At 38.2% G+C, this 13,838-nt stretch overlaps 1 protein-coding gene across 1 annotated transcript in view; it reads left to right on the top strand.

Annotated features, from left to right (window-relative positions):
* The window catches only part of mapk1 (mitogen-activated protein kinase 1), a 35,605-nt gene that overhangs the window by 2,638 nt on the left and 19,129 nt on the right, over positions 1 to 13,838 (top strand). The gene's annotated exons all lie outside the window — the stretch shown is intronic.

Here is a 13,838-nt window from a genome sequence, read left to right as displayed (position 1 = left end):
CTTGAATGTGAAGCCATACTAAAATATTTTCACACCAGGAAGCTGAGCGGCCCTGCTTAATTGGGAGTTTGTCAGGGTGAGCTGAAATGTTGCACATCGTTTTCAAGTGCATCACTTTACAAGTCTGGCATATAGTTGTACATCCTGGATAGGCTGGTGGCTTGAATTCAGTGATTGGGGCCAAAAGTACTGTCTGTACATTAAGGATGGGGAAATGTGGCAAAATATAACATCACATGAGGACATTTTCACAATATATGATAGGTGCTTTATTTAGGTATTCAGAGGCTTGCAATCAAGTTGAAACAGAGAAAGTGCACAAACAGATGGCATGTATTTAAATGATGTGCCATGAGCACTTTGTAGTATAAGCTTATAAAATAAGATGGGCTGACATTCAATCAGCTAGTTGTTACTATGCAGTTTATGCAGTTACTGTACACTGGTTGTTTACAGCTTCTCCGTAATTGGTCAGTATCTGTCTTCTCTTAATGAGTCACGCTGCTGTTCGGTGTTCTTAAAGTACTAATGATACTACGGGTGATTGATATTGCAAAAATATAATATCACAATACTTGAAAACCTTCTCGATGGCCTGAATCAGGATGAAACAGACCTGCACTACGATATTTCATTTTTCTGAGGATTCATAAGTCGAAACAGACCAAAAAAAAGTTTCAAATAATACTATCAAAATTATGGATAGTGATTTTAATTGAACGTTTATATAACGTATCGCAGTTGTCGGAAGAAAACCTTGTACCTCCAAAATTATAACTTTACAGGGAAAGGAAAAAACTTACTTTACTTTTAATGTAAGTCAGTGGAACCAGACTTTTTTCCAAGTCATTTTGGGCCATTTCTTTTGGTCCAAACTTCATGAAATTTATACACAATGTAAAGGGCAACAGGCAGTTTCAAATTATGTCAAAAACTAAAAAATGACAAAAATGGAGATACAAGGCTTTAAGTACCGACTTTATCTATGATTTGCTCAGAATATTGTGACATAATGTGTAATATCATCCATACTGTGATATTATTGATATTATGTTATACTGAGAAAAGCACATCGTGCTGTAATTTATCACAATACTGACGACGTCACATCACCACTATAATTTACACTGAAGCTTTATTGGTTTTACCTGCTGGTCAGTGCATCAAAAATATGGCCAATTAATTAATAAATCCTTTGCTTGACAAACTCTCATACCTACTCCCAGAGATTTCTTCACTGCATTCACTGAATGAGGCTGAGCTCTGATAGCTAGATGCTGTCCATCTGCTCCCAGTGAGAAAAAAAAAAACTGGTTGGGCTTTGACAGTGATCTCATTATTGGCCCGTGCTGTGGCTTCTCATGTAGAGGGGAATGAATGAGCCCAGCTTTTACACCCACTACACCACAGAATCAGCGGAGCTGTTTGCAGCAGGCTGACTGTACACTGGTCCTCTGATGGTATTTGCCTACAAACTGCAGTATACTGTGATCTCTGTGTAGGCCTGAATCAGGATGAAACGGACTCCAGTGTTGGCTTGGCCCTGTTTCATAGCAAGTTGAGCTCAACAACCAGGAAATGAAAAGTGCCCTCGAACACAGCCATAGAAAAGAATTTAGAGGCTGAGATACAGCAGTAGTAACTCTCTATTGTCTCTTCCCTGGGCAGTTTGCAGCATAATTAAAAAGACAAAACATAACATATAACATCAAAACATATACTGTCATGTAAGTCTGGGTACTTTAAATTACTTTTTGTTTATTTTCTAATAAAAATAACATTATGTGAAGAGACCACACTTCGGCACATTTTAATGCACATTGCTTGTTTGCTGACTTTAACATACTATAGAAAAAAACTTATGAAAAAAAAGGGCACACTTGATATTTTATGTTTCACTGTTTTATATTAAATTAGGTAAGTAATTAAGTAATTAATTTTGCACTAAAATTAGAAGAAAAATGGCATATTTAAGTTTATTTCTTTTAGAGGATGTGTTAATTTATTAAATCAACCAAACATGTAATTGGACCAAGCGTATTTAAATATTTGCATAACACTGTGTACATAATAAACAATATACTGAAATTGTTCTGCAAGTAATAATTATTTTTAAAATGTTAATATTGTTAGATTACTTGACAAATCATTTTCAACTTTCCCCATCCCAGTATTGACGTCATTCAAAATTTCATGTGTTTTCACAGCATCATGAAGCCGTATCGCTCCCTACACTTCTTGTAGTGATTTGCTGTCTGTCAGAAGGACTGTGTGAATTATGTGAACGTTATACTATTAATTAGCACTTTCATTGTCAAATAAACAACTTTTATTCATAACCGATGTCATTTAATGACTTTTTGACACCATTTAAAAACTGCAGGAGAGTTTTATGTCATGTGAAAGTTTAATGACAAATGGATTAATAGAAATGGTTCAAAATTACTTGGAACAAAATCTTGTACCGTTAATCTACATTAGTCAGGAAAGGTTGTATTTGTTTTTTTTATTTTTTTCCCTTTTCATAAACCATTTCAGAGGTGCAAGGTTTTGTTACAACAGTCACAAGAAAGACTCAGGGATGGGTTGAGGTTTCATGAACAGTATGGGCTTTGCCGTGGGTCTGCCTGGCATCAGATGGACTGAGCAGCCGTTTGTGGTCACACTTCAGCACATGCCAGAGCTGCGTGTCTGTCAGGTTTCAGTAGCCGAACAGCTATTCAAGTACACTGAATTGGTTTTAATGGCAATCTGAATCTATTTTCACAAGCGTGTGGGCCGCGTGAGCCATCAAGCTTTAATTATGGAGCGTTACAGCCTCGGAGAGTCCTCCCCCTTTCCCTCGAGTCCTGCCGACGTTTGACAGCTCCTGGCATTCTGCTGGAGTTTCCATCCTCCTTTCAGTGTTCATCTCCCAACTCCCCCAGCGAACATGAAACCTTCGTTTCCTCTTCGGCCACTCAATATGATCGTCTTTCCCCTGCATCGTCTGAGGGCAGAAAATTGGCCAGGCCGTGCCTGTCCACAGCTGTTGTGGTCAGCCAGTAATCCGGCGATTAGGCCTGTCACTATCGATTATATTCGGAATTAAATAGTTTACAGAGTATTTTTGCAATTAAATGAGTTACAGGGAATTTTAAGCTGAACAATAAAAACGACCTTTTGAAAAACACGCATAGCCTTTAAAACAAATGGAAAGAATTTTATTGGACTTGGAAGCATTCAAACATCATATATAAAAAGGCTGTACTGTGGGGTGTTCTTGCTGTAGAGAGGTCAGAAGGACACTATAAAATATAAGTATATCATGCAAATTGCTAACTAATCACTGCCAGTTTATCAAGACGGTATATTTTAATGGACATTTTCATTTCCTGTCTTATTTTTTTCCAGTATGTGTGTGTTTGTACGCTCATAAGGCTGATTGATCCCAAAACAGTGACCTAAGACCAGATTTCACATTTTCCAGTAATACAGCGCTAGCTATCTGTTGTTAGAGTAAACATAACTCTGGTGTCTGATGAGAAGTTAAAGCACCCAGGACGAGACTGGCTTGGCTCATTTGTGGCTTAATTGCCTTTAAAGATCTCTTACACACTCTTAAAAGTAGAGGTCCCTAAACGTTTCTTGGCGTGGACATATGGTTCTAGGAAAAATGTTTAACTTTTGTTATGTGGAGGTTCTTTGAACTTTAAAAGGTTCTTTATATTTGCTCATCTAATATACAATAAACAATTTTTTTAAAGAATCATCTGTGGAAAAAGGTTATTTAGAGAACTGAAAGTAGTTCTTCTGTGGTATTGCTTTAAATGACCGTTTTGGCGCTCTTAATTTTAAGAGAATAGGGAGGTTAAGCTTTTTTGTTAGAGATATTTCATCAAAACGTGCGCATATGTGAAAGTGGAGGAAAAAAGTGTCAGAAACAGAGGTGTTTGTGTGAGAGAGAGAGAGAGAGAGAGAGAGAGAGAGAGAGAGTAAAGAAGAATGAATGGAATCAGGAGAAAGAGAGAAATTCCACTTTCGAGTGAAAGAGTTAAAAGGAAGAGGGGTGGAGTTGGGCAGAAAAAGAAAGTGAGTGTTCTGTACAGAGGGCAATCCGTTTCGTTGTTCACGATCACTGAGGCGGTTGGTTCCCGTAACCCTGTATGTGTGTGTGCCCGTGCGCCGCTGCTCTTCTCCATTGTGTTGCGTTTGAACCAGGGGCCTACTGTAGGTGATGTCATGTCTAGTTCTCCAGCGCAGATTCAACTGGACGAGGTCTTATCTCCACAGCCATCTCCACACCAGCTCCTGTTTGCATTAGAGGTGTTAAGAGTGCACTGTTCACCTGTGTAGTGCAAATAATTAATTCCTTATGCATCTCAAATTACTCTTGACATGCTGCAGTGTTTCACTGCGCACTGTCATGTGTTCAGAACCTTGCAGAGAGTAAGTTTGAACACAGTATTTATGCTAACATGATATTTATTGTAACATGTAACTACATGTTTTGTTGGTTTTCTAAGTGAAAATAAGTTAACATGTCCTCTGCTGGGAACATACTGTAAATATGGCATTTTCTGTAACTTTTAAGAGCACCGTTTCTATTTATTTGCTGAATGTATGTATTAAATTTATGTATTTAAAGTATTGGAAAAATAAAAACCAAAACAAAATATGATTTTTGCACAGGGTAGATTTTGTTCCCCCCCCAATGTGTTAAATTCAGCAAAAAAAACTGTAATTGTGTTTTAAAATGTGCAGAAGTGTGTTCTCTGTAGAGGATGTGGTAACTTATTTTCACTTAGAAAATCAACAAAACATGTCACTGGACCAGCTTTTTGTGCCATATGTTATAATTATATTTTCAATACACAAATGCCAACAATGCAAAAGGCAAGTTGCCGAAACAGGACTAAGCATAAACATATGTATAGAAGTTGTATTTGTATTGATTGAAAAAAGGAGACAATCTTATATCAGGTTGAGATGCTTAATCAAAAAGTTTGCATATGTGAGAGTGGAGGAAAGAGAGGTGTTTATGATTGAGAGAGTAAGGAAGAAAGAATGGAATCAGAAAAAATCAAACAAGTGATTTATAGAAGTGTTATTTATAACTAAAACCAAAATGGACCTTCTTTGCCTTTAGGTCACATCTCTGGTTCATATTAAACACCAATGATCATATTATTAAAAAAAAACCTCTACAGTCTTATTTTCTACAAGTATTTAATGAGTATTTAATGACTTTTGATCATCTTGAAAGTGTCTTTTGAGTTTTATTACATCACTGCGCTCCAGTGGGAGAGACCCTCCCTGATACAGTGTTTCCCTCAGAAATATGTCATTGTTTATTTCCAGTTGACTTTAAATAGACTTGTTTTTTGTATGCAAATTTATGTTCTCTCTGGTATCTCTGTATCTGATACACTGTTCATACGGACTCGTGAACTCTAACATGCGAATAGTTTTGCGTGTGTATGTGTTATATATATGTGTGTGTGTGTATATGTGTTTTTATATATATATATATATATAAAATCCTCCCTGATATTTGTTTCTTTTCCTTTTATTTTGGGCTTGGAACAGAAATCTTACTCCTGAGATTCCCATAGACCTCTGAGGATGTGCTGTCATTTTTGTATTTAGCCATTAACATCCAGATGAGCCCTGGTTTTTATCTATGGGGAAAAGCGATCCTGCCTTGTTCTGTGGTTAACTGACAAGTTTTGTCCTGCATGCATTTTTTTCCTCCCAGATATCACTGTGATGTGAATTACAAGGTCATTATGTAGTCAAAAGAGGAATATTGCTATATAGATACTACATGTAAGCTAACACTTGCTTAATGTCCTTTAATGATTCTGAGGACCCAGTGACCCTAGACATTTGCATACTGCAGCTTTTTCTAACCACACGGTGCAGTTAAACCTTTACATTTGTTCTTTAATCTTTCAAAATGGTTTATACTTGCATATCGTTTTTACAAACAGGATGGCATTTTTCAGATTTTTTATTTTTTTTATTTTTGTTTTAAAGACCAAAATGGCCTAGTCTCAGTGGTCTCTTTTGGGCATGTCTTTGACTACTGCAAAAGGTGCTTGCAATTTTTTTTTCAAAATAAAACTTTTGTCCCTTTTTTTTGGAAACTTTCGCTTAATGTTCTCACCGTGTTGTGAAAGAGTCTAAGCAAGAAAGGCCTGATTTGTGCCTCATTTCTGAACTTGCGCAGCAATACCTGCAAACAGTCCCGTCAGCTGTAAGAGCTTGTTTGAACAAACCAATTGTGTGAAGGAAGAAATGCAAATGTGGATGTGTATTAGGACCTGCTGCCCTCAGCTTAGCCCGCTAAATATATTCTGACCCTATCTCTCTCTATCTCTCGCTATCTCTAACTCTATCTCTCGTTCTCTCACACTCCCTGTGTCTCTTGCTGTCTCTTGCGTGCTCTCTCTCTCCTCTCTCTCTCTCTCTCTCTCTCTCTCTGATTGCGATGTCTACGTTAGTCACTGCATCTCTTCCACAGATGGTTATCAGAGCCTGTAGTAAAATGAGGCTCAGAGTTTTGTGTAGCCCCATTGTAAACATAGAAAACCATAGACAATCAGTCTATTTAAAGGTGAGTTTGCCTTTTGTGTCTTTTGCTCTCCATCTAGCCCTTTTGATTTGGCAGCTATTTGGATGATATTCGCCCTCTAATTAACATTACGAAACAGTGGTGTCTCAATTAGCTGAAAATGTGTCTTTTAATTGATGTTAATGTTTCTATTTTCAGTTCATTACAGCATTCAGTGTTATATTTGAAATTATTGTCATACTTTAGTGTCCTTATCTATTGCTTTAGCCACAAGCCCCAAGCTAACACATGAAAAGCAAGCTAACATGCTAGTCACAGTACAAACTATGCTGCGTCACTATTTGATACAGTGTAATGCACTGTATTGTTCAATCACTATTACACAACAGGTAGTCACAACCACACAGTCTGATTGGTTGATAGTTATTTCCACAATAGCTGTCATTCTGCTCAGCACTGACTTTGTGCTCCAGATAACTGTTACACTGTTTGTGCAGTAACACATGCAAAAACAGAAAATAGATACATTAGATAACGTCAATAACATATTTGATCTGCAGCCCATTTGGTCAGTTTCTGAAGAAGAGTTTAATTGCAGGCCTGCAACTAAACAGCTGTGACCAGGATACTAGTTGATCATCAGTCTATGTGAAGGAAAACGTTTTGGTCGTCTGTTCCTGGTGAAGGTTAACAAGGTCGCAGCAGTTACAGCCCCCAGTGACAGTGAAAGCTTGTTTACTGCTAGTTAAAAACAAAATTGTCTATTTATTGATTGATTTCATGCAAACTATACCTCAGACCGCAGCGTCACATTTCAGACAATCAGACAAAACAGCGTCAGGTCTTGGGGGAAAAACACATAAGTGAAAACAGGCCCCATTCTTCCTACATCAGGAAAAATGGGCTGTTTTATCAGGCTAAGCAAAGCAACCAGCTCTTGGATGGTAAAGTTTGCATGACATTCATAATTCTATTCTTTCTTACTAGATTAATTTGTTTTGTGACTAAATTAAAGATCCTCTCATCCTACAAGCACAACTTTTACTGAACTACGCATTTGTGTTCTTTTGTTTGAGAAAGAATAATCGTCAACTCGCACCGTGTCACCAGTTGCACTTCTGTGAACGCTTTAGTGAAAGGGACCGTCTCAAAATGACCAGACATAAAGATAAAGCAAAGGAAATCCCCCAATCCGGTTTAACTCTTTACTGTGATTATTTTCCAGACTGTTACCGTTACTAAATAAGAGGACAGCTCAGGCCTAGCATATACTTTATTGAATGTTATCAATTATATCCAAATCTGTTGCAAAATTGATGCAGCACCACCTTCAGAATGATGCATCGCAGTGCATCAATGCATTTTTAGACACCTAGCAGTTTTTTTATCATTGTTTACAATCTGATTGTAAATTTCACTCTTTCTAAGTCTTGATTTAATTCTTGATTCTTGTCTCAAAATTTTTGCCTCTTCTTGTTTTAGCACCCTTATCTCTCATTTGCACTCACACAACAAACACACACACACACACACACACACACTCGTAAGTCACACTCTACTGGACACACACTCTGTGTGTGTGCGTGCTCGTTGCCACATGGCTGCACACACGAATGTACGAAGCTTTTTCTCACTTACAGAATCGCACGCGCACACCCCTTGTGGGGCGCTCGCTCTGTGGCTACTGCCAGGACTGTGACTCCATGCCAGACTCTGCCATGGTGCCAGTCTCCATGGCAACCCTTCTGCCAGTGACGTCAGCCCACCGCCATTCAATCTGACTGGAAGGAGTGTGTCAGGATGGAGAGAAGAAAAGATAGAGGGAGAGAATAAGTGAGCGAGAGAGCGCCTTATTATTCACGTAGAGAGTGTATGTGTGTTGTACATAATAAAGAATATAGAGAGAGACTTTGGCTTTTGATCTGTGGTGCTCATTGCGATGGCTGTAGACGGAGTACATTTGTACTCGTTCCTTAACCTTGAACAAGACACACATGCACAATGCACTCATGATGGTGTAATACCTCTGAAACCAGGCTATGACTATATAATTATTAGATCTGCCTAAATATCTCCCTTATCACTGTCTAATGAATCAACTGTGTGCATGTGTGTGCACACACATTAGGGCTGTGTAATACAGCTTAATAGTTAGTGTGATATTGGCCTTTGTAATGTTTTTTCTTCTTACTGTGTATTTTGACAAGTTCCCGATGTTTCTTTGGGTGTGTGGATGAATTAACGTAGTCATATAATCATCTTGGTTGAAACTACAGATGCAAAACAGATGCAAAATTTGGCAAACTCAGCCCATCAAAATATTAATTATAAAACAAATAGTTCCAGCTACATTTGAAGCCGTTGTAAAATACTTATATGCGCACACTTATCGCACACATCAACTAGGCTCTGCATTTATGCACTGAGCTGTTTAAAAGTGTGCCTTGCGCACACCGTACAACAGACTTCCGTTTGGTGGAGCCAGAAGTCACTGGCTGTGTTTACATGCAAAGATTTTTGCCAATCTGATTGAATGCATTCTGATTATAGATTAAGACTGAGGTGTTTATTTGCTCACTCTACTCAGCAATCTGATGAAAATTGCCGTTTACATGCACACTAAAAGTTATCCGATCCAAAATGACGCGCATGCGCAGAGAACCCGCTTACTGTAGACGTTACCATGACGAGCATCACGTGAGTCTAGTCAGAGTGAGATGAGCAGCAGTGAGCAGTGAGTTTGTGTCTTTAATTACTTTAAAATGATGTCAGACTCAGGAAAACGTCCTTCACATGTCCTTATTAAAGAAGGCCAAGATGAAGACGTCGTGTTCAGAGACACATAAGCTGGACGTCCGTCCCACTGCCGTCTTTTAAAGTTCAAAGCATAAATTCGTCTCCTCTGCAGACCAGTTTCTGCTCCGCCATGTTGAACGTTGTAAACTTTCCTTATGACGTGACACACATGCGCAGAACGTACTTAAACTTTCCGATTGGGAATGCAATCAGATACAGGTGTTTAAATGGTTATTATTCTTCTATTTATCAGATTATTTACAGGATTACCCACCTCGTTCAATCGGATAGAAATTGTATTCCGAATGGCCTCAGTTGGACTAGTCTATTCTGATTGAGGTGTTTACATGGACGTATACCGTTCCGATTGAGCCATTAGTCGGATTATTAACTGATTATTAGACTGCCTGTAAACATGGCTTGTGTGTGGCTATGAAGTAAATGGCCTAAAACCATATTAAACACACTCTACATACGAACCAAGTTTTGTTTAAATTGAGAGCTTGTCAACTACAGTATTTCATGATTATACGACCAAAAACTAAAGTTCTGGAATTAATGTAATATACAATGATGGGCTATTAAAAGTTCTGTATTCTGAAGTTCGGAAATTATACCTACCACTCATTATTAGCCAAAGTTTAAAAACAAACAACAAATGGCACGACCAGCACTAGTTTTTTCCTCAGCATACCTCAGTAGCTCTCAAAAGCCGCCACCGTCCACCACATCCTTTTTCTGTAATTTTGCACACTTGGGTGATTTTTCTCACGCCACCGTGTTTCACACTTTTTCTCTGAGAACATGGTTATATAAGTTATCTAGTGTCTTATCACTCACAGACATTTAGTTTTGATATCTTTAATGGTTACTATTGTTCTCTCAAAGTGTTCCTGAACACTGGTATTTTTAGTTCCATGCTTCGTTTATGAATGATGAACCTGCCTACTTAATAGGAGATATTAGATATGAAAATAAAATTAAGTTAACCTCTTAAACTGATAGCATTGCTCGTCAGTTGTTAATTTGTTGGTTAATGGTTAATTGGTTAATCGTTTCAATTCCTACTTGAAGAGCAGAATGTTTGTGGAAATGCCTGCATTTTATTCATTTTACTGCATTTGTAACTGTGTTTCTGTTTGCAGTAGAATTAAATGATCTATTACAGATAGGTCTAGTTCCGTTTTCCACATTTTATAGATTTTCGTGCATCAGTGTGAGTTTCGGCAGATATATACATGATAAATATCCCATATCTGCATTGGCCCACAATAACCACATTGTTGCAGGCCAGCTTTTATCTTCTTGTTGGTGTGTTTTTAATGTATTGCAATGCACATCGCAATATCAACGTATAGCAGTTTAATTGCAGTATCATGCACATGCAACCTGAAACACTTCACACATAATGTAGTGTCCCTGTCTTGAATGGATCTGACATCAACTCCTTGTTGTGGAGATCTGTTTGAAGGTTTTGTTCCATTTGGTGGATGTAAACCAACTTGCACTCACATAGACGCACACCTCCATGTTGGAGCTGCAGGGTTTTTTTTCCCTGGATGTCTGCATGGTTTGCGAATTTCAGATGTTTTTATTCCCAATCCTCTTCAGTGACGGAAAAAGACACACCAACGTCATGGTTCTTAGAGATGCAGGATTTACAGAAAGGCCTTGTTTATTTATAGACGCATATATTATTTATTACCTTGGGCCATATCTGTACATCTTTTTTAAGCATTTTTTTTCCCCTTTTATATTTTTTCTAGTCTTTTTTTCTTTCTTTCTTTCTTTCTTTCTTTCCCAGTTTCTTTTAAAGCAAACCCCTCAAGGGTATCAGCCATTGTCAAAGTGCAGTGTAAATTCACTACAAACATTCAACCCCATCTCCGCCCCCCTCCTTTGCATTGCCATGGCAACAGCCTGTTGCATAACTCCTCTCTGCAAAGTCTTGCCTGTCCGTCTCCGTGGAAACCATATCTCTCTCTCTCTCCCCTCTCTCTCGTTCTCTTTATCACTCTCTTTTCCATCTCGCTGACTTTTTTGTTCTTTTTTTTTCTTTTACCCTCCCCCTCCCTCGCTTTACACTTTTGCATCTCTCTCTCGCTCTCTCGCTCTCTCTCTCTCGCGCTCTCGCTCTCTCTCGCTCTCTCCCTCTCCCTCTCCCTCCCTCCCTTTATGTCTTTGGCTCTTCATTCTTGAGTGTGTGCAGTCGTGTTGACTGCAGTGGTTTGGAGTGCTAATCGCTAGGCTAACCCCAGGCTGTCCACTCCCAGCTGTAACAGTGGCAATGCCGAGTGCATCAGCTTCATGGCCTGCGTTTCTGTCCCTGTCAAGCTTTTAACATTGCAGTAAGCACTTCTCTTGGAGCTCAGTTACAATTTCATAGTATTAATCTATTTTCTGAAAACTGAAACCAGTTACTAAGTGTACAGTGGTCATTCCAAAATCTGTGATACCAAAATATGTTTAAGTTAACCGCATCTCCTGTCTGACCAGTGAAATCACCACATCTACAACTTGTACACTGTACACCACCTGTGTTGAATCTCTTAAAAATGTCAAGGACACACTTTTACCATGAAGTGCTTAAAAATGGATTTCGGCATAATGATGGCTGCTGCTACCGCTGCCGTTTTTAGTTATGCAACGTACTTTTGTCCATTATGTCCAGTGTGTCCTACAGCATCGGAAACCACATAACATGATTTGAAGCAAATGTGTAATAATAGGTTGAATAGAATGTTAATTGATGTACATAAACTTTCATTACTTGTTGGTTACATTGGCCTTATAGCTCTAGTCAAAACTAAACGAGCAAACCTCAGATGCCAAATATGTCTTGAGTTAAATTGAAATATCTGATGTTTTTCATGTACACATCTGTCAGTAAGATACATAAACTTTTATTTAAAATGTAAAACATATAAAAGCATATAAAACTACATTTATCTGGATTAGCATTATGGAGAAGTATAACGTTTAGTTCCATAGGCTTACAAATACAGTACAATGAACAAAATATCAATTTAGATATTAAATAGATATAATAGATAATGTTACCTAAGAATCATGGTCTTCCAAAGTTCACTAAAATACACCATCAAATATTGCTTTTATACCTCAGTCAAATCTAAACATCTGTCTGATGCCAATCATTTTTTTTAAAGCAGTTATCTTACAATGGCAAAATGAATCTAGCGTCAACCGTTCTAGTGTCAATTGTGTAAATTGAATTGTTTGCAAAAGTACTTCAACTCAAAGAAACAGAACTGATGGAATGATAGTGTGAAATGTTATGTCATGAGAAGCGAAGGCTCAGTCGTTCTTGAGAAGAGAAAATGTTTCTGCAGAGACCTGGATGACCCAGGAGGTCCTACCTGTGTCACCAGTAGTGAACACAATTTGTGCAGTTTAACAAGGCAATTAAAAAAAAAAGTGTAGTGCTTTTTCAGGTATGAACGTATGTATGTGTTTAGTAGTTTCATTTACCTTTTCTTTACATCTTTATCTGAAGGCTAATCACATGATCTTTAAACATTGTTGATGAGAACTGGTTTTTGTGCAAATTTGAAGAAACAAGTTGTGCGATGGTGCAGTGGAGGATGTATTTGTAAGCGAGACAGGAGAGAGAGAGGGAGTAGGATAAACGAAGACAGTGCTGAAAGAGGAGACGGAGCTGAAGGTCAGCTGTGATTGGGTGTTTGCGTGCTTCTCTTCTAGTTTACTGTCAATTTCAGAGTCTCTATGGCAACATAGTCTGAAGTATTTAGGCTGAAGTCTGCTGTGTGGTCCAACTATAATAACTCGTTTTAAAGGGCTAAATATTCAGATGGCCAGTAATATTAGCCAGTATAATTTAGTGTGGTCAAATTATTATAGGTATGGCATAACAGTGCATGATAATGTAACTAATACACCAGCTTTTGTTTAACAATGCAGTGCTTACTGGCTGATCTGAAACAAGTCCTGAAATATCGTTGGGATTTTTGCTGATAAAGATGAATCAGCTTTGGTTTCAGCTGGAATTACTGGCCAATTGGTACATCGGTTGAGTACTAATTTGCATCAAGCAGTTTTATTGTTGTTGTTATTATTATTAGTGTTATTATTGTTAATCTAGTAGTGAATTCTCCCAGTCCTTGCAAGTTCCTCACTTGTGTAACACAGCTCTTCTGGTGGTTTGGCAAAGAGGAGGAGGCTGTACATGCTTCCTCTGTGGCTTTTGAGGCCTACTGACACTGCCTACAGTTTTTCAGCACATCAGCCTGCAGCTCTGCAGAGTGTCTCGAGGGCCTCATCAGGCCCAGAGGAACGCTAAACACTTGTTCTGCCCCATCCTGTGGTCAACTATGTGTGCTGTAGTTGAGGATATAAATAGGATGTTTACTTTTTTCCATATTCCCTGGATTTTCGGTCACAAAAGAGTGCGTACACTCTGATGCTTTCAGTCATAAAATGATCAGTATTTCTTAGGGTTATAACAATT

This window comes from Colossoma macropomum, unplaced genomic scaffold (assembly GCF_904425465.1).
Source record: "Colossoma macropomum unplaced genomic scaffold, Colossoma_macropomum, whole genome shotgun sequence".
Classification (NCBI taxonomy): Eukaryota; Metazoa; Chordata; class Actinopteri; order Characiformes; family Serrasalmidae; genus Colossoma; species Colossoma macropomum.
The sequence above is the reverse complement of the archived record's forward strand: the minus strand, read 5'-3'. Positions and strand labels throughout refer to the sequence as shown.